The following is a 20,521-nucleotide window of genomic DNA, read 5'->3' as shown; positions in this document are numbered from 1 at the left end:
GGGTTTCATAATTTTCTTTATAGAGGTCCTTCACCTCCTTTGTTAGGTATATTTCTAGGTATTTCATTTTCTTTGGGGCCATGGCAAAGGGAATTGTGTCCTTGATCTCTCATCTTGGCTGTTGTTGGCGTATACAAAGGCTACTGACTTGTGGACATTGATTTTATATCCTGAGACATTACTTTATTCTTTGATGATTTCCAAGAGTCTTGTTGTTGAGTCTTTGGGATTCTCCAGGTATAAGATCATATCATAAGCAAAAAGGGAGAATTTAACCTCCCCTGCTCCCATTTGGATGCCCTTTATTTTCTTATCATGTCTAATTGTATTGGCTAAAGCCGTCAATGAGGGACCTTAAAGATGCAATAGAAAGTTATCAACAGGTTAGATCATGCAGAATAAAGAATCTCAGAGGTAGAGGATAAAGCTCTTGAGATAACTCAGATAGTTAAAGTGGCCAAAAAGAAAAGAAAGCAGAACGTTCACTGATAGAATTGTGGGACTCTATGAAGCATTTAAACATACAAGTCATAGGTATCCCAGAAGGGGAAGAAGAATGCCCCAGAGGAATGGAAGCCATTCTAGAAAATAGTATAAATGAAAATTTCCCAAATATCACCCGAGATTCATACTCCTTTCAGAGGGATATCAGTCCCCTGGTTGCCTCAATTCAAATAGACCTTCTCCAAGGCATATTGTGATGAACTTATCTAAAGTCAAGATAAAAGAAAAGATTTTGCAGGCTGCCAGGAGTAAGTACCAACTGACCTACAGGGGTAAACCTATCAGGGTGACTGCAAACGTCTCTAATGAAACTTTTCAAGCTAGAAGACAGAGGTCATCTATCTTTAGTCTACTTGAACACAACAATTTCCAGCCCAGAATTCTATATCCCGCTAAGCTAAGCTTTAAAATTGACAGAGAAATCAAATCTTTTGTTCATATGCAAACACTGAGGAAATTTGCCACAAGAAGACCAGCTTTATAGGAAGTATTTCAACCTGTCCTACATACTGACCATCACAATGGACCTTCAGCAAAGTTAACACCAGAAATTAAAGAACAGAACCTAGTTTCCACAATGATGCAAAAGACAAAACTAAGCAATGGACTTTCACAAAATAAGCTTAATAGAACACCACCACACTTATCGATTATCTCAATAAATGTCAATGGCTTGAATTCCCCACTGAAGAGGCACAGATTGGCTGATTGGATTAAAAACACAAGCCATCTATTTGCTGGCTGCAGGAAACATAACTCATGTTGAAAGACAAAACTCAGAGTTAAGGGTTGGAAGTCAATTTTTCAGGCAAATGGAAGTCAGAAGAAAAGAGGGGTTGCAATCTTATTCTCAGATACATGTGGATTTAAAGCAACTAAAGTTACAAAAGACAATGATGGTCACTTCATATTGATCAAGGGAAAAATGCAACAAGAAGACATTTCAATTCTAAATATTTATGCACCCAATTTAAATGCTCCCAAATTCTTGAAACAGACCTTGCTTAGTTTGAGCAGTATGACATCCTATAACACCATAATAACAGGGAACTTTAACACCCCTCTCTCAGAGATGGACAGATCTTCTAAACAGAAATGAAAGATATTAGAGATTTAAATGAGACCCTAGAACAACTGTGCTTAATAGACATATATAGAACATTCTATCCCAGAGATAAAGAATATACGTTCTTCTCATCGTCCCATGGAACATTCTCCAAAATTGATCATATCCTAGGACACAAAGCAAACCTCAACAGAATCAAAAGAATTGAAATTCTTCCTTGTATATTTTCAGACCACAAGGCACTAAAAGTGGAACTCAGCTCTAGCAATAACGCTCAACCTCACACAAAGGCATGGAAGTTAAACAACCTTATGCTGAATGACAGTTGCGTGCAGGAAGAAATTAAAAAGGAAATCATTAACTTCCTTGAGTATAACAACAATGAAGACACAAGCTATGAAAACCTGTAGGATACAGCAAAAGCAGTCCTGAGAGAAAAATTTATCACTTTAGAAGCCTAAATTCGAAAAACAGAAAGAGAGTGCATCAACAAACTCACAAGCCATCTGTTGGAATTGGAAAAAGAAGAATAATCTAAGCCCAAACCTAGGAGAAGAAAAGAAATATCAAAATTAAATCAGAGATCAATGAAATTGAAAACAGAATCATTCAGAAAATTAAACAAGGAATTGGTTTTTTGAAAAAAATAAATAAAATAGATAAGCACTTGGTCAGACTAACTAGAAATAAAAAAGTAAAATCTCTAGTAACCTCAATCAGAAATGATAAAGGGGAAATAACAACAGATGCCACAGAGATATGAGAGATTATCTCTGAATACTACCAGAAACTTTGTGCCCAGAAATTTGACAATGTGAAGGAAATGGATCAATATTTAGAATCATACCCTCTCCCTAAACAGCCCAGATGAAATAGATTTCCTGAACAGACCAATTTCAAGCACTGAGATCAAAGAAACAATAAAAAATCTCCCAACAAAAAAATACCCTGGTCCAGATTGCTTTACACCAGAATTCCATCAAACCTTCAAAGAAGAGCTTATCCCTATAATGCAGAAATTATTCCAGAAAATTAGGAAGAAGGAATCTTCCCCAGCACATTCTGTGACGCCAACATACCCTGATACCAAAACCAGAAAAAGACCCAACTAAAAAGGAGAATTTCAGACTAATTTTCACTAATGAATATAGATTTAAAAATTCTCAATAAAATCTTAGCCAATAGATTACAGCTTATCATCAAAAAAATCATATATCATAATCAAATAGGTTTCATCCCAGGGATTCAAGGCCGGTTTAATATATGCAAGTTCATAAACATTATTCACTGTATCAACCGAAGTAAAACCAAAGACTACATTATCCTCTCAATAGATGCAGAAAAAGCATTTGATAAAATCCAGCATCCTTTTTTAATTAGAATAGTAAGGAGTATAGGCATAGATGGTACAGTTCTTAAATTAATTTTTTTTTTTTTGAGACAGAGCCTCAAGCTGTCACCCTGGGTAGAGTGCTATGGCATCACAGCTCACAGCAACCTCCAATTCCTGGGCTTAAGCGATTCTCCCGCCTCCGCCTCTCAAGTAGCTGGGACTACAGGCGCCGCCTGGCTTTTTTTTGGTTGTAGCCATGATTGCTGTTTGGCGGGCCTAGGCTGGATTTGAACTCGCCAGCTCAGGTGTATGTGGCTGGTGCCTTAGCCACTTGAGAGACATAGATGGTACATTTCTTAAACTGATTGAAGCTATCTATGACAAACCCACAGCTAGTATTTTACTGAACGGAGTAAAACTGAAAGCTTTTCCTCTTAGAACTGGAACCAGACAAGGTTGTCCTCTGTCACCATTACTATTCAACATAGTGCTGGAAGTTTTAGCCAATATGATTTTTTTTTCCCCATAGTATACTTGTTTTGTATTTTATTACTTTGTTTTCTTTATTATTTTCTTTCCTTCTAATTTCTTTGGGTAAATTTGTTCTTCTTCTTCCAGTTTCTTAAGGTAGGTGCTTAAATCATTGATTTAGAGCCTTCTCTCCTAATATATGTGCTTAAAACTTGAATTTTGGTCTTGTCTATTTTGGTCAGTGTTCCATCAGCACTTTAAAAAAATGTAATGGTTTTAAAGGGCATCCTGGGCATGCGTAAAATGTGTACACATTATAAGCAGTAATGTATTAATTTATGTTAATTTTCTAAGTTGAATCATGTAGCAATGTGTAGTATGACATTTGCTCAAAAGATGACATTTATCAAATGAAAGATAGCATCACCGTGCAACAGGCAGGACAGTCAAGGAAACAACAGAAGCACTATTTTCGTTCAAGGAGCGAAAGACCATTTTGAGGTGGCATTTGAAATTTGAGAACATTGTGGAAGTACAATAATGGAGACATGAGTATATAGCAGAACTTCCAGCACACCTAACATCTGCGAGCATTCGTGGTAAATTGACGATGCGTGGTACTGTGTGTGATGTGCTCTAGGGAAGATCTGGGAGGCCTCACGCAGCAGCAAGTCCTGCTTCTCTTTGCTCTGGTGTTGAACAGACACTCTCTCCACAGAAGTCTACCAAGCACTGTGCATGTAAGACAGGAGTTAGCAGAACAAGCAGACGATGCATTCTTTTTCTTTTTTTTGAGACGGAGCCTCAAGCTATCCCCCTGGGGTAGAGTGCCATGGCATCACGCTCACAGCAACCTCCAACTCCTGGGCTCAAGCGAGTCTCCTGCCTCAGCCTCCCAAGTAGCTGGGACTACAGGTGCCCGCCACAATGCCTGGCCGTTTTTTTGGTTGCAGCCATCATTGTTGTTTGGGGGGCCCAGGCTGGGGATTCGAACCCGCCACCTTAGGTGTATGTGGCTGGTGCCTTAGCCGCTTGAGCCATAGGCACCGAGCTGACGATGCATTTTTAAAGGAGCAAAATGGAAAGTTTTCATCCCGAGGTTATTACATAAACCAAGATGTGAGCGCTTACCTTGATGACATGTTGCCAGGACAACGGGCAGGATGGAGAGGTGCGGCTGAGTTTTTCCCATGTTCTCCTGACTTAACACCCCTTTACTTCTACCTGTGGGGGACCTTAAAGGATGCAGTGTACTATGGAAAACCAGCTGCCCTGATGGTACTTCAGGAAGAAATTGAAATGGCACGCACAGCAATACAAGTAGACTTGGTCAGCATTGCTCAAACAGTAGTTTGCTGTATGTAATCAGAAGTGTCTGGATGCTGATGGTAACTACTTTAAGCACCTCTTGTAATTGCAGAAGTCAAATGTGACTTGTATTCATCTTTTGGGATCAGTATATATTACTCTTACAGTTTTAATAGCTATTTCTCCTTTCTTGAAATATGTATATATTTTAGTATATCAGTATATATTACAATTACAATTTTAATAGCTATTTCTCCTTTCTTGAAATGTGTATACATTTTTTGGCACCCTCTATATGTATCACTTAAGTCAGGTTTGTTAATTGTGTTATAAAAATCTGCTGTGTATTTACCAATATTTTTGTCTACTTGTTCTATTGGTTAAGCAAAGTATTTTAAAATATTTAACTATAATCTTAAACGTGCATATCTCTCCTTTTAGTTTTTTGACTTTTGCCTTGTGTATTTTGAGACTATGTTTTTAATAGATATACAGATTTACAATTGCTTTAATAATTATTGTGAAGTATTTCTTTTTATCTCCATTAATAATTCTTAATGTAAAATCTGCTTGTCGGAAACGAAAATAGCCTATACTTAGGGTCCCTCAACCAAACATATGGGTTTCTACTGGATTCCCAAAGTACAAAAAGTTTCCTTTTTTTTTTTTTTTTTTTTTTTCTGAGACAGAGTCTTACTCTATCACCCTGGGTAAATTGCCGTGGCATCGTAGCTCACAGCAACCTCAAACTCTTGGGTTTCAGTGATCCTCTTGCTTCAGCCTCCCAAATAGCGGGGTCTACAGGTGCATGCTATAATTCCCAGCTCATTTTTCTATTTTTAGTAAAGATGGGGGTCTCACTCTTGCTGAGGCTGGTCTGGAACTCTTGAGCTCAGGCAATCCACCCACTTCAGCCTCCCAGAGAGCTACGATTACAGGAGTTAGCCACTGTGCCCAGCTATACACAAAGTTTCCAGTCGTCATTTCTTGGTCTATTTTAATTATGAATGGACAAAAGAATATCAGCACAGATTTTAAAAAACCTTAGCCCAAGAGAAACAGAATAAAGTAAATGAACAAACTCAGTTTAGAGAGATTCTATGGAACAAAAGAAGACTGTAACTATATTATAATTTTTATCCTCAGAGCAAAAAAAGAAGTTATTATGTGACAGCCCAACCAGAGGATCAAGAATCTGAATAATCTTCTCAACAGGAATAGCTAGGACACAACACATTGGAACAATACTTTCAATATTTTGGGAAAAATTATTTCCAACTCAGAATTTCCTTCACGGCCCAACTTTCAATCACATGTTATGGTGGAATAGAGACATTTTCAGAGATGCAAAGTCTAAGAAAAATTATCTTCTGATATATCCTGTTTTAGAAATAATATGTTCTTCTTAAATGCTGGGGAATAAACAGACAAAAAAATCAGATATGATGTCCAGGAGGTAGGGAACCCAACAAGTGAGGGCCTATGCATATCCCTTGATGATCACTGATCTTACCTTGAAAGCATAAGGGTGGGAGGGGGGTGATTTTCTTTTCCCCCTTCATAAAGGGTCATGGCTCACACCAATATGACAAAAACCAAGTTAACAGTGGAAACATATAGCAAATTTCTTATGTATACATGTGTGCATTGGAGAAATACAAAATATGAAAACTCAGAGGACCAGATAGTAGACTCTCAAATACCCTCTTCATTGGGGAAGAGGGAAGAAGGGGCTGCTTTAGGAATAAATGACAGAAATTTATTTTTAAATGATTCCCTTGGGATTGGTATGAGTCTGAGAGGTAGATGTTATCTTGTGAAAAAAATTGTCCAGTTATGGATGCATTCCTCAATCTTCTTCTCTGGGATAGATAATTTTAGGGACCAGATGGAAGGACCTCTTGCAGGTCCAGTTTCTAGGTAGATAAGGAAACTTCAGAGGGAGAGACTATGGATTGGGGGCTTGGCAGGGAAGATCAGAGAGACTTTGAGGATGCTGCTTTAAAAAGTACCAGGTTTCAGGGTATTGGTTTCTGAATCCCAATAAAAGCAACATAAGTAACCAGTCAAATTAGAATAGAACAGAGGAGTCCATGAAAGAAGTCTCTAACAAAAATGAATAAAATATGGCCAGGTACAGTGGCTAACGCTTATAATCCTAGCACTCCGGGAGGCGGAGGCAGGAGGATTGCTTGACCTCAGGAGTTTGAGACCAGCCTAAGCAAGAGCAAGACCCCATCTTTACAAAAATAGAAAAGTTAGCCAGGTGTCATGGCATGGCCTATAGTTTTAGCTGTTTGTGAGGCTGAGGTAGGAAGATCACTAAAGCCCAGGAGTTTGAGGTTGTAGTGAGCTTGTATGATGACTCCACAGCACTCTACCTGGGGTGACGGAGTGAGGCTCAGTCTCAAAGAAAAGAAAAGAATAAAATAACCTCATATATTCAGACACACTGAGAAGAGGTTTTTTGTTTAGACCTAGCAGAGAGCATGGGAATGTTTTAGTCATAGGAATACAGGGGAACTGAACAGAAGGGAAGTGATGCAGCCCTTCACTCTAGGAGAAGAGGTGGTGCACGAGGGGAGCGTAAGCATAGTGTAGTACGCGGTTCAGCTTTAAACAAAGGTTGCGTTTCATTATGTTGTGAACTCCACGTTGGGAAAGGGGACATAGAACAATCAAGTTCTCGTTTTTATAGACAGTAGGTAAAACTGAAATAATAAGAAATTTGCAGTAAAAACATAATACTTGAGAATATAGTGGTAATTACCAGATAAAAGAGCTAAGTTTTTGGTGTGACTGCCCCTGATGAGTGAGAGTTGGGGTAAGGCAGAGTAGGCCTGGTTTTGATGTGCCACTTTAATGTATCTGTGTAGTAATACAAAAAATTGGGCTGCACACAGTGGCTCACTCCTATAATCCCAGCACTTTGAAAGGCTGAGGCAGGAAGATCATTTGATACCAGCCTGGGGAATATAGTAAGACCCCTTCCAAAAAAAGGTGGGGGGGGGGCGGTAGAAAAATTAGCTGGCGTAGTTCATGCACCTGTCTGTAGCCCTGACTACTTGGAAGACTGAGGTGTGAGGATCGCTTGAGCCCAGGAGTTTGAAGCTGCAGCCTGCCTTTATTTACAAAAAAAAAAAAAAAAAAAAGAAGAAGAAGAAGAATAAATAAAATTTAAGAGGAATTAATTGTGCAGATTTTTCATACAAATGCATCTACTATTAGCTAAATGGGTTGAAAGTACTTGGATAGAGCAGGGTTTTTAAAGTAACAGAAACACCTGTGAACACACAAGTAGTTTGCCCCCTGATCTGGGTTGTTTATTCTGAGACTTTCCTTAGAGTGGTATTAATTATCCATGCACCCAACTTATCCTTCTTCAAATGAAGAAAAGTCTTCTGACCTTCCTGCTTATGAGTGCTTTATTTTTTTCTTTTTCACTGCTGTGACCCTGGCCTTGAACTCTCTTATAACTGCTCCTTTGGCCAGATTTCTCGGAAATGGCAGCAGTGCAGAGTCCTTGGAACTACAGCGTTCAGGGTCTCTAGAGTTCTGAGCCATTGTGGCTCGTGGCAGAGAGGTGTGTGTTCTATACTTCAGTGAATTCTCTTGTCTCAGTTGAAAGAAATGGTAGCAGCAGGCGCACATCTTCCCAAGTCTCCACAATGACCTTGAATCTGAACTTTGCAGTCACTGAAATATTTCATAAAATTTCCCAAGTTAAAAACTTTTCAGGGTAGGGGAAAGGTCTAGGTTAGATGCTGGCACGTTATAGCCCACAGGCCAGCTGCTTGTTTTTGTTAATAAGGTTATTCTAGAACATCACCACCACCATTTGTTTACGTGTTGTCTCTGTCTGCTTTCATGCTGCAATGGAGCAGGCTCCTGAGTAGTTGGAGCAAAGACCTGATTACCTGTGAAGTATGAAACATACACACACTCACCCACACTGCTCTGTGTATGTAATATGTATATAAATAGATCTCATATAGCACATTGCTATCCTGTTAGCTACATTTCAAGAGCTTGGTAGGCATGATGGCTGGTTGCAGCTGTTTGCGACATCAGAGGTCTAAATTGTCACATCCTCTGTGCCCCCATTTCCTTGCACCTTGTCAGGGAAGCATTCAGTGAAGTTACTTTGGGTTAATCTGGCTGCAGGGGTGGGATAAATTAACGAGGCCAAAGCAAGGCCATTTTCTTTGCAATTGTAAGCAAGAAGTGGATGTGGATACTGAACGTAACAATCACGGACATTTATCCATTAAAACAGAACTTTAGTAAAAAGAAAAGTCTGAATAAGAAATTATTGTCAGAAGTATCAGATAATTATGAATGACTGGTGTCTTGGGAAAGTTTATGTGTCCACCCCCTGCATTAGAGGCATTTGAAGAAACATGAAATGTTGCTCAGCCTCACTTCCTGTAGTCATCGCATCTTCTGATGTTGGGATTTTAACTTCTGGGCCCCAGTGAAGCAGTACTGTGAAAGTTTTCCACCTTATTGTCTGTCTCTGTAGATCATTTCCTCTGCTTCCTGCGTCTGTTTTCTTGGATTAGTTAGGTATTACACCCAAGTCCAGATTTCTTTTGGCTACGAAGCATGGTCTGCTTCTTCCCTTTCCCCCAACCCACTTTATTATGGGTGGGAAAATTTTTGTTGCGAGGGCTTCATTAATTAGAAGGGATTCCTGGCTCCCCCAGTGGTGGCAGCCTGGGAAGATTACAGAACCTGGCTTACTGACAGGCCAGTCTGTATTTAAGGAAAAACTTGGACCTGCCAGATTTCTCTGGAATGTGAATCTGGCTTTGTCTTCCACTGGGAGTTTGTAATGACCCCTCCTTCGCCTTCCCACCCATTCCAGGAGGCTGAAAGCTTTTACTTTTGCCGTTGATAGATGTTTAGTTTTTATTCTGGGGAAGGAGAGAGCTGGAATTTTGGCATAGGAAGCCTGAATCATTGTCTATAATCTAAAGTAAGAGGTTTAAAGTTTTATTAATGTTTAGAAGGAAACGAGAGATTTTACTTTTTTTTTTTTTTAAAGCTCCCTGCTTCTTTATTATCTCTATTTTTCTTTCCACTCCTTTGTAGCAATTATAGTTTTATGTTCTGTTCTGAATTTCAGTTAACCTTAGTCCTTACATTCCTTAGACCACCACAAAAAGAGAAATATGCCTAAGAATTGATGGTAACTTCCCATTTATAGTAAAAGTGAAGAGCCCTGTTTTAAACTTAGAGGGACAATTGAATAGCAAATGGGCAACACGAGGCTAGTTTTGCTAGTTTGCTTCAAGGAATCACATAAATGCCAACTTTTTTAGTTTACTTAAATAGGAATGTGGTACTGTCAGAGTAAGAGACAAGGAGACAGGGCTGGGCCTGGATGCCAGGGCTTGGAGATTGGGTGCAGGTGTTAACCAGCCCTCAAGCAGAAGCTGACTCCAAGGGCTGATCACCACATTATCTCTGTCACCTTTCATGGATTTTGCTAATTATAATATCATTTACATTGTGGTTTCAAAATTTCTTCACTCTTAAAATCACCATGACAGTTCTGACACTTCCATATAAAATATGAAAATGGGAGACACCCCAATTCTAGGAATCACTACCTAGATTCTTAGTGACAGCTAACCTCTGAGCCTTGAATATTCCTCCCCTCAATTAGCAAGACTGCGAAAGACCCAAAACCACTTTCTCCCAGTGCTGCTGCTCTCTTGAGCCTGCCTGCTCTCTCATTGTGTGTGTACTTTCATTCTTAATAAAAAGCTGTCACTTGCTTGGCGTCTGTGGTGTGTCCTGAAATTCTTCCCCACTCTCCACGATCACCGAGAGCCTGGCAGAGCCTCCACTGCGAGGCCTGTAACCATACTGACTTTGTTACCAGTGCTTATTCGAAAATTCGTGTGTTGATTTATGTGTCACATTGAAGAAAAGACACATGCAAATATTTCTATATCAGTTCAGTCCTGATTTTCTACTAAATTTTAAGAAAGGCTAAGACTACAGGGCCCTGATAGCATCAATCACAAAAGTTTTAAATGGTTATATTCTTTACTAGAAACAAATTTGAATGAGGAGTGTACATGCAGCCTCATCCTTGAGAATGTTGTCCCAGAGACATTTGTTTTTGTGAAACTTTCTAAAACGAAAGAAGACCTCTGTGTTTCTTCTCCTGATCTAAACTCTTCAGCTTCCATTTCCTCCTTAATTCTGTGTATTCCTTTTAAGAGCTTTATTTTTTAAAGACGTATGTAGGTCATATGTAGAAGAGTTTGTGTAATGGTTGACGATATGCTTAAACTAATGTAGGCTGCTGTTTACTCACATTGCCCATCCTGGACACTGCATTCAACTAAATGTGTGCTGATAATGTGGAGAGAACTGAAATTAATTTCATCAAAGTTTACCCACAGTCACTACTAGAAGAATCACTACTAGTAGTAGTGATTTAGATTCTACTAGTAGTCACTACTGGTAGAATCAGTTCTACTTGAGGCTTAAAGCTTTTAGGGACCTTCTCACTCAGTAGGGCTTTTGCTCTGAGTGTTGTTGAATTTGAAATGGGCTTCCTTTTCCATGTGTTCTCTCTGCCTTTCTGGCCAGACACCCAGTTTTCTGGGCTTCATTTTCCCAGTCCTTTCCTCTTGTGATAATAGATAAACTCATCTATTAAACTAAAATGTTTAAATACAGCCCTGGCTTCTCATCCTCCTTTCAGTCTCAATTTCCACCTACCTTGAAGAAGTTTCTACCTACGTTGATTCCTAAAACCTAAAACTAAAAACTTACTTTGTTGTAATTTTCTTCTAAACTGGCTTTAGCTTTAAAAGTGTCTGGTACACCCTGGGCTTGCCAAACCATATCTTGTTGGCCCTCATTTTTCATTACTTATTTCATGCACCCATCCTCTGCAGGGTGTCTTGAACTTGCCCGTTCTCCCACCTTCTCTTACATACGTAAGCTGACTTGAATTAGCTGACAGGTCAGTTGAAGCTTTATATCCTTGTTGATTGTACTTCCACTTTCACCTTTGAGTGATCTTTGTGTCCCATCCTTCCATTCCAGTTCATCCAGACAAGTGCCAGGGGATGTTTTCCTAACACTGTTTTCATCATGTTAGTTCTTTTTGTTTAATCAGATCTAATCTAAATTCTCCAGCTAGAATAAAGGCACTCTGATAGTTACTCTCCTTTCTCTTGAACTTTTACCTTGAAACTTGGGAACGTGGCCCACTTCTTCCTGTGAAACAGATGCGTTTGCCTTCCATGCAGTCGGCTGGCCTGTGGTTTCATCTCTCTTATTATTGCTCACCTTTTCTTCCTTGGTCCAGGACCATCCACTTTTTCTAGGCTTGACCAGTGGATGATTTACTTTTTCGTTTATATGGGCTCTAAGTTTTCCCATGTTGATGACCCTCTTCCTTCGTGTTCTCTGGCCATCATGTGTAGCTTATGTTGTCCTGATTTACACCTATTCTCTAATTGTTTATGGGTATGTATCATATCCTTTTATATAGACACTGTCCCGGAGGAGGACCTGCACTCTGCTGCTTTTATACCTGCACAGGCCTTGAGTATCCCGGAGCATTTCTGAGGGACCCAGCACCCGTTGGTTTCCTCATTCCAGAGATGAGCTGTTTCTTTCCTCCTGGCTCATAGAGAACAGAGAAGTCGCTTGAGCTTTGTTATTTCTTACTGATCTTTTTTCATTTCTAGCCAGGGAATGTTGTAACCTCCAATTTGTGGTTTATTTCTTTTCTTAAAAATAAATTTCTCTCTACCTATTTCTCCTTTTACGAGTCCACTGTGCCACTTGGAAAATGTTTTTTAGTAATTCTTTTAAAAAAATGCCTCTTTTAATGACCAGAATCACAGTGGATAGAATTTGCTTCTATATGTCCTTTAGGAAAGTGAATTGTGGCAGTGTAATGGTTTTGATTATCTGGACATTATTATTATATTTTTGAGTTAATAACGCCTTAGTCTTAGACCTTGATACTTTAATTTTTTCCAACTTATATTTAAAGCATGTGCTTTTATAATTTATTCTAGTGTAAAAATTACTTCTTAATAGAAAAATAGACTCAGAATCTCTCACCAAATCTCTGAACTCAGTAAGTATCTTAGATTTTCTATGAGGGCTGTAGAGGGCATCATTGTTCTATGTTTTGTAAGTATCTTTCTGGAGACGTTGTGATCCAAGGGAGCATAGCAACTAAAGTGCTTTCGAAATTGCTGGCTCATTCCTAAATTGTTACGAAATCTTAAATGCCTGTTTGCCTGGTCGCTGTGTACATGCTTGCATTCACAGCCTGTTGCGTACGATATACACAAATACACGTATGTAGTTAGATTGCTTCTGCCTTACAGTTCTAGCTACTAAGGATATATTACCTAATGAATGTGACAGTGTAAGACAGTCACAATGACTGGAACTATCCAGAGTGTCCTTAAGGAAAGCATTCTCATAGTGACACAGAACTGCCTCTGGAGTTCATCCTTTCCAGATTTAGGAACCTGGAATTATTGGGCTGAGAAAAAGGATCCCTTTCGTCCTTAAAAAGATTTGGAACTCAAGCCCAGCCCGGTCCTAGCAATAAAGGCTGGAGGGGGTTGACTGAGACTGAGAAGTCCTTCGTCACAGTGTCACTCCCATTACTGCTCTTCCCACTCACCTTGCCTCATCCTTGTCACTGCTGTCGGTTTGGGGGGAACTAGGTTGAGGACGTGAGAGGAGGGGTGAGGATTAAGAGTGTCCATGCATTCTACGGTCCCACGGAATCCATAGAGATGACTCTCCACGGAAGTGGCCTGTGTGTATACCAGTCCAGTCATTGCCCAAATAATGTAAAGGTTCACAGTGTTTACTTATTGTCCTTTTAAATACTTTTTGGGTAGTTGCCTTTTGGAATATCCACAATTAAGTAACATAGGAAACTAGGGCCCTGTGTGCATTGCTTCATCCCATGTGAGTGGCATGTGGCAATAACATTCTGATTTAAGACTGTAGAAACATCAAGTTATTAATTGTTACCCTTCACCCTCACATACACACATGTGCTATATTTTGCCAGAAGTGAGGAAAGAGTGTTGTTCTGTTTCACATTGGCGTAGCATTATATAGATTCTGGTGAGGGTTGTACTGGGTCTAGCATGCAAGTTCTCATGACCTTAAGAATTTACTACGTGTTATGAGTTAGTGCTGAGATCATATCTGGTTCTAAATTTCTGTGATTCTTTATAAACTATTCATGTTACTTTAGGTTCTTTTATAGTGCTTCCTGAAATTTAAATGTTCAGGTTTTTGAGGAAAGGATTCTAGAAGATGAAAGTAGTATTGGAATTTAAGATTCCTGAGTTCATGTTATAGTTACACTTAGGAAAATTGGATGCCTTTGGGTGAATCGCATTACCTCACTGAGTATCCTTTTCTTCAGCTGTAAGATAGGAATGACAGGGTTTAACAGGATTTCTTTGAGGTATTAAATTAATAGTAAAATACACGATGCTGTGAAAGTGTTTGGGGAAGTCATATTTTGTGTGTCATGGGCCCTCAGTCATTATTTTATTGTGATGTTCTGTATAGTATCAGAATGATTTGGTTTTGACTTACTTTTGCTGGTCTCACAATTCTTCAGAGTGATGAGTAGTCTTAATTCTCTCCATATGTGAGTTGTTAATCAGCAAGCTTTATTTGTCCCTGCCATACAAGGCCCTGGGTTAGGGATGGAGACACAGGCCAGGCTGAGGATCACCCACTCCTACCCTCAGGGAGTTTGCAGTGAGAAATTAACGTGTCAAACATTAAACAGCAGTAGGTTCGTGAAACACAGATACTAGAGCATCCTACATAGCTGGGTCATGACCAAATGAGTAGTACTTTTTTTGTTCAGATCTGTTTCTGAATGGGATGTTGTGCAAAGCCATAGGTCAGCCAGTCTGCTGAGTGCCCTAATTATTTGCGAGTTTACACGATGAGCTCCTGTGGCAGGTGGCAAGGATTAATTTAGTCCTTGCTATTGATTTCTGTCTAGGGGCAGGTCAGCTAACCTTTTGTTTCTGTTATCTGTATCTGTGTAATAGAGCAATCCCAATATTCTCATACTTTAATGGGTCAGAAAATCCAGCTGGGCAGATTTTCTGCTTTCTGGGCTTTGGGCTGGGGTCATTCGTTTGGGTGCATTCAGTTACCGTCTGCACTGCAAAGCTCAGGAGGACTTCAGTGACGTGTTCACTTGTCCGTGATCCCTCCCTCCCTTCACAAGCTGGCTCATCATTCAGTGGTTTAGCTTGAGCTCCCTTATGGCATGGCAGGTGGCTTCCTCAGAGACTGTGAAAGTAGAAGCTGCTGGGCTTCCTAAAGGCCAGCTCTGAGACTAGTCAGCAAATCACAAGGTCAGGACAGGAGGAGGAGAAATAAACTGTGCATCTTGGAGGAGCAGTGTGCACATCCAAGGGAGGGGAGGAACCATTAGAGACTGTTTACCATGGTTTCTGTATCTGTTAAATGATGTGTTGAATAAGGGACTCTCCAAGGGCCAATCTAGCCCTACATTTCCATAATACTGTAATTCTTATATAAGAGATTTTTCGTGCATGATATAATGGAAAGACTTTGGAAGCAGAACGGCCTGGTTTTGAATCAGACCTTAACATTGACCTGTGTGTTGGGAAGTGATTTCAGACTTTCTGAGTTTGTGTATCCCATCTGTTATAAAGTAGGGTTAGTTTAACAGGGTTAATGTTAACTTCCTTCTAGGGTAATGGTCTGTTCCAGCAGAGTCATTGCTCAGAAAGTGTTAGCACTGTTCTCCTTGCCTTTCCTTGTTACCTGATACAGGCCTTTTTAAAGCCAACAGTAGTTAAAGACATTAACTGGGGTTTTTTGGTTTTGTTCTAATATAAAGATATTTAGGTATTTAATTGTGTTTAAGAGCAGGAGTTGAAACAAGGCTGTTATATCAGTTTTGGTGTTACACATTGTCCTTAAAACATTGTTGCTAATAAGGAAGCAGTTTTAAAATAACTACTTTGAAAATGTATTTTAGTTTGTGAACAGCTGAGTTATTTGGCATTTCTGGTAACTTTTGTTTGGAAGAAAGAAAAAGCCGTGTGGAATAGCCAGCATTCAGTCTGTCTGGCCGTTTTGGACTAGGGTAGTGCTTGGCCTCCGGACCAGGCCTGGGAGGTGAGACTGGGGGTGACTCTCCTCCCATACTACTGAACGGTTGTGACCACTGGTATCAGAAAGCTCAGTGACTAAAGGGAGTAGAAGAAAAGAAGGACTGCAGTCTCAGAAGCACTGGTTCTCAAACCTCGTTCCAGGGATCAGCAGCCTTAGCGTCTCCTGCAGTAACCGCAGGATTTTATCTTTCTGTCATTGTGGTGCTTAAATGAAATGGGGCATGTTAAGTGTTTAGCACGGTGCCATTTTAGTAAGTGTTAGGCACTATCAATAATACTCATCCTCATAATAAATATTTTTCTGCCAGAGTGTTTTGCGAAATGGCTTATTTTGCAGTTCTTCCTTAAAGTATCAGAGTCATGATTAGTCCTTTTTAAAGTCTTGTGCATGGAGTGCTGATCTAACAATGGTTCCAGTTGTCAAGTAGGAAGGTTCGTGTTATAAAAGCCCATAATTGTGAAGAAGATATTGGAAAGTCCATGGTGATTTTGAGAGATCACATATCCTGGCTTACTGAGTTCCAGGCAGTAACTGAACTTCAGAGTTTGCTTTTCAGAGCTATTCTTTCTCTGGGCCCCGCCCCTTTTTCTTCCTGTTACATATCTGTGTCCTTTGTTTAAATCTCTATGTGGAGTTTTTTCCTTTTTCTTCTTCTTCTTTTTTTTTTTTTTTTTGCTTTTGTGGTCAAATAAGAATGATGGTTAACCCCAAAAGGAAGGCCAGCTGGGCCTCGGGGGCCTGGGCTGGTGCTGCGGGGGCCTCTCTACCTCCGCTGGCTGCCTTGTTCACTTCCCCTTTCTCTCCTTTACCACTCTGTTTCAGCCAGACTCCCATATGAAAAGCAGTTTATTTTGTTTAATCAGGGGGCCCTCTGATTCAGAGGCAGTAGTGGGAGGGGGCGTGCTTCCTGGGATGACACTGTTTGGCCGCTGAGCTGTGGACTGTAACTTAGCTTGGCTTCCCTCTGGCGCCTCAGTTCAGGACTGGAAGCATTTGCTTTCCCCTGGGGAGCTGAGGGTTCAGGCGGTGACCAGTGAGAAAAACTCCTCTTCCTGGAGCATTCTGGTCCCCAGACTTGAGTAACACTCCTTGTCCTCTGCTCTCTGGCCTTCTTTGGGCAAACACATGGAGTGGTTTGATTAAGTCTGCGCTTTACTCAGAGGATTGTATGTCCAGGCCAGGGCCTTAGAGAGCATCCAGCTCAGGGCAGTGTTCCCTGCAAGCACTGCGCTCTGTGGAGGGCCTGCGCCAATCCCTGTCCCTGTGCCAGCCTCCCTGGCTTGGCCGTCATTGGTTTGGTGTTTTGAGGCCCTGCATGGGATTTATCTCGGGTGGGGAGGGACACAGAGCACGGTGAAAAGCAATGATAGAGTCCAGTCCTAGAGTCCAGGGGGAAGGTAAGAATCCCCGGGCAGCAAGAGGGGAGGATCTCAGAAGTTGTCGAGAAGAACTTAATATCTTATTTGGAGGCATAATAACTAGAGTGGGCTAGTATAACTGCTAGTCAGGGCTCTTTGGAAGGAAGTAACAAACCCATGAAAACGACTAAACTGAAAAAGGGGGCTTTGTGGTAAGGGAGCGTGAGTGTCGTGAGTGTTGTAGAGTGCACGACATCGTGGCGACCTGAGGGCAGCCTTAGATTGCCTGTGGCCACGCTCCCAGCCTCTCTTTGAGAAGCAGGATGCTGGTCTCTGCATCTTCCTTGTTATGCTCCTCTGCTGGCCTCTCTCTGCTCCTCCATGCACCTCGCAGAACACACTGGCTCCTCACCTCCCAAGCCGTGTATCCTTACAAGACCACTGTACTTTCTGCCCCAATAGCAAACTTCTGGAGCTGAGTTTGGGTGTGTGTCCACCTTTGCTCCATATACCCTGTCCATCTGGTGACACCAGGGCAGTGTCACTTAGAACATACAGGGCTAACCATGCCCGTCCTTTGGCTAGCAATGGTCAGAAAAAGGCCCATCGATTCCTCAAGAAGTTACACAGTGTTACTTTATGGCTTACAGACTTTACTAGAAAGGTTCCTTTTGGTAATGCCATAGATAGGCCTATGAAGAAGAACTGCAAATATCTAAGAACAGAGCATAATAATGAGTGAAGTTCACAGAAAGGGCTCAGGGGCACATCTAAGAGGTAGCTGGAATAATCTAATGCTTGAGAAGGTTCTCTTGGTTCCTGGGGTGGAGTTGATCATAATTACTGTTTTATTTACAGTTTGCAGCTTGCTTTCTTATTAGTGTGCATGTTGAGGTGTTTTAAGGGTGTTCACATGCCTCAGTGTGTGTATGTTATGGAAATTAAACCAGAATATTCCAAAAATCAAGAAGAGTTTCAAGGAGGATGTCATTCTACTGAGATTTTGGAGGGGCTACTCTGCACATGATATTGTGAGTCAGGAGAGGGCCCAACCTTCAGTAGCATGAATTTGATCTTAAATCTCAAAGTTTGAGGCAGTGAGTGCATTCCAGAGAGTCCCACGGTCAGCTGTGAGTGTGCATATTTGCTTGTGACTCAGCACTCCTTCTGTACTTCCTCCACTGTGTGAAACAAGAGAAAATGCAGCGGAGCTTTAGTATTTTTAATTGTCATCAAGTAGTGTTGCTAGACACCCTGCAAAGCCTCCCAACAGCTGATGAAATGCCTACGTTTTAAAGGTTGTGGGATGGAATCAGATGCCGCTGTATCAGTTCCGATGCCGTTTCAGACTCTGTTTCACTTCCTGCAATGACTGATTCTCCATCTGCCATGACACTGCATTCCTGAGCCGCTGCTCCCTCACTGGATTGGTGACTAGCATGATTATTTTTAGGAAAAGTTAAAATTATCCAGAGGAGGGATGCTTTCTGTGAAATATATATGAATCAGCCTTTTATTGCAGGGATCATGGGAGGTGTGAGTATGTTTGTATATATAAAAAAAACTTCTTATGGAAAATTTAAGAAGTATTAAAAGGCGGAAATATAATGAACATTGATGTACCTACTACCCATCTTTAACGTTGTGGACAATTTTAAAGTAATATTCGAGCTGAATGCTGGTTTAATAAAAGCAAATGGACTTTTATTATTAGTGTTAGAAACACAACACTCACGTGGATTTGCAAATTTCAGCACTGTCAGTAATTCTCTGCAGAACCAAGAGTCTCAGTTCCTTCCTTCAGTCTTCAGTTTAAATTTTAAGAAATGTGGCTAGAAGTATAATAAGAGATCTCATTAGGGCTTTTATAAAAGTTGCCCCATGACAAGAACAGCTGTTGATTTGGGACATCATAGGTTCTAAAGATACAGTGCTGCTTAGATTTCTGACTTGGTTTTGCAGGGAATTCTTGTTAGGGTATTGCACAATAGCCAGATGGATTCGACAGCTTCCTTCTCTCCCATATGGGAATAATAAGTGTCAGCTTCATCTGGTTGTTGCATAAAAGGTGTCTAGCCCAGTGATTGCCGACTAGTAAGTATCTGCTGAATACGCTTCAGCTGTTAGTAACCAAATTAGAGATACCCAGTAGGAAATAGATCAATTTTAAGATTATGTTAAGTTGCCAATTGCAACAACAAAAATAAACAAATGGGACTTAATTAAGCTGAAAAGCTTCTGCATAGCTCGGGACACAAAAATTAAAGCAAACAGACAACCTTCAGAATGGAAAAATATATTTGCATGTTATGAATCTGACAAAAGGTTGATAACTAGAATCTACAGAGAATGCAAATTAATCAACAAAAAAAGAGCAAGCAATCTCATTTACCACTGGGAAGAAACGTGAACAGAACCTTCTCTGAAGAAGGCAGATGAATGGCTAACAAACATGAAAAAATGCTCATCATCCCTAACCATCAGAGAAATGTAAATCAAAACCAACCTGAGATAACACTTAACCCCAGTGAGATTAGCCCATTTCACAAACTTCCAAAGCTGAGGATGTTGGCATGAATGTGGAGAGAAGGGAAAACTTTTAAAGTGTTGGTGGAACTGAAAACTAATACAACATCTTTAGAAAAAAGTATGGAGAATCCTCGAAGAACTCAAAATAGACCTTCCATTGGATTCTGCAATCCCATTACTAGGCATCTACCCAGAAGAAAAAAATCATTTTCTTATAAGGACATCTGTACTAGATTGTTTATCACAGCTCAGTTCATAATTGCCAAGATGTAGAAACAACCTAAATGCCTGTAGACCCAGGAATGGGTTAATAAACTGTGGTATATGTATACCATAGAATACGATTCAGCCATAAAAAGATGGAGATTTGGCTGGGCCCAGTGGCTCATACCTGTAATCCCAGCACTTGGGAGGCTAAGGAGGGTGGATTGTCTGAGCTCACAGGTTTGAGACCAGCTTGAGCCACAGGGAGACCCCATCTCTAAAAATAGCCAGGCATTGTGGCAGGTGCCTATAGTCCCAGCTACTTGAGAGGCTGAGGCAAGAGAATTGCTTAAGCCCAAGAGTTTGAGGTTGCTGTGAGCTTTGATGCCACAGCACTCTACCAGGGGTGACAACGTGAGACTCTATTTCCAAAAAAAAAAAAAAAAGGAGGGTCTTTACCTAACAAATGCAATCAGTGTAACCTGGTTTCTTGTACCCTCAATGAATCCCCAATAAAAATTAATTAATTATTTTTTTAAAAAGATGGAGTTTTTTTTT

General features: G+C 40.4%; 1 protein-coding gene across 1 annotated transcript in view; it reads left to right on the top strand.

Annotated features, from left to right (window-relative positions):
* SLX4IP (SLX4 interacting protein) overlaps positions 1-20,521 on the top strand; it is a 194,571-nt gene that overhangs the window by 26,483 nt on the left and 147,567 nt on the right.

Source organism: Otolemur garnettii, unplaced genomic scaffold, assembly GCF_000181295.1.
Source record: "Otolemur garnettii isolate 467f Iridium unplaced genomic scaffold, OtoGar3 scaffold00025, whole genome shotgun sequence".
Lineage (NCBI taxonomy): Eukaryota > Metazoa > Chordata > Mammalia > Primates > Galagidae > Otolemur > Otolemur garnettii.
Note: the sequence above shows the minus strand (reverse complement) of the source record. Positions and strands in the feature narration are given on the sequence as shown.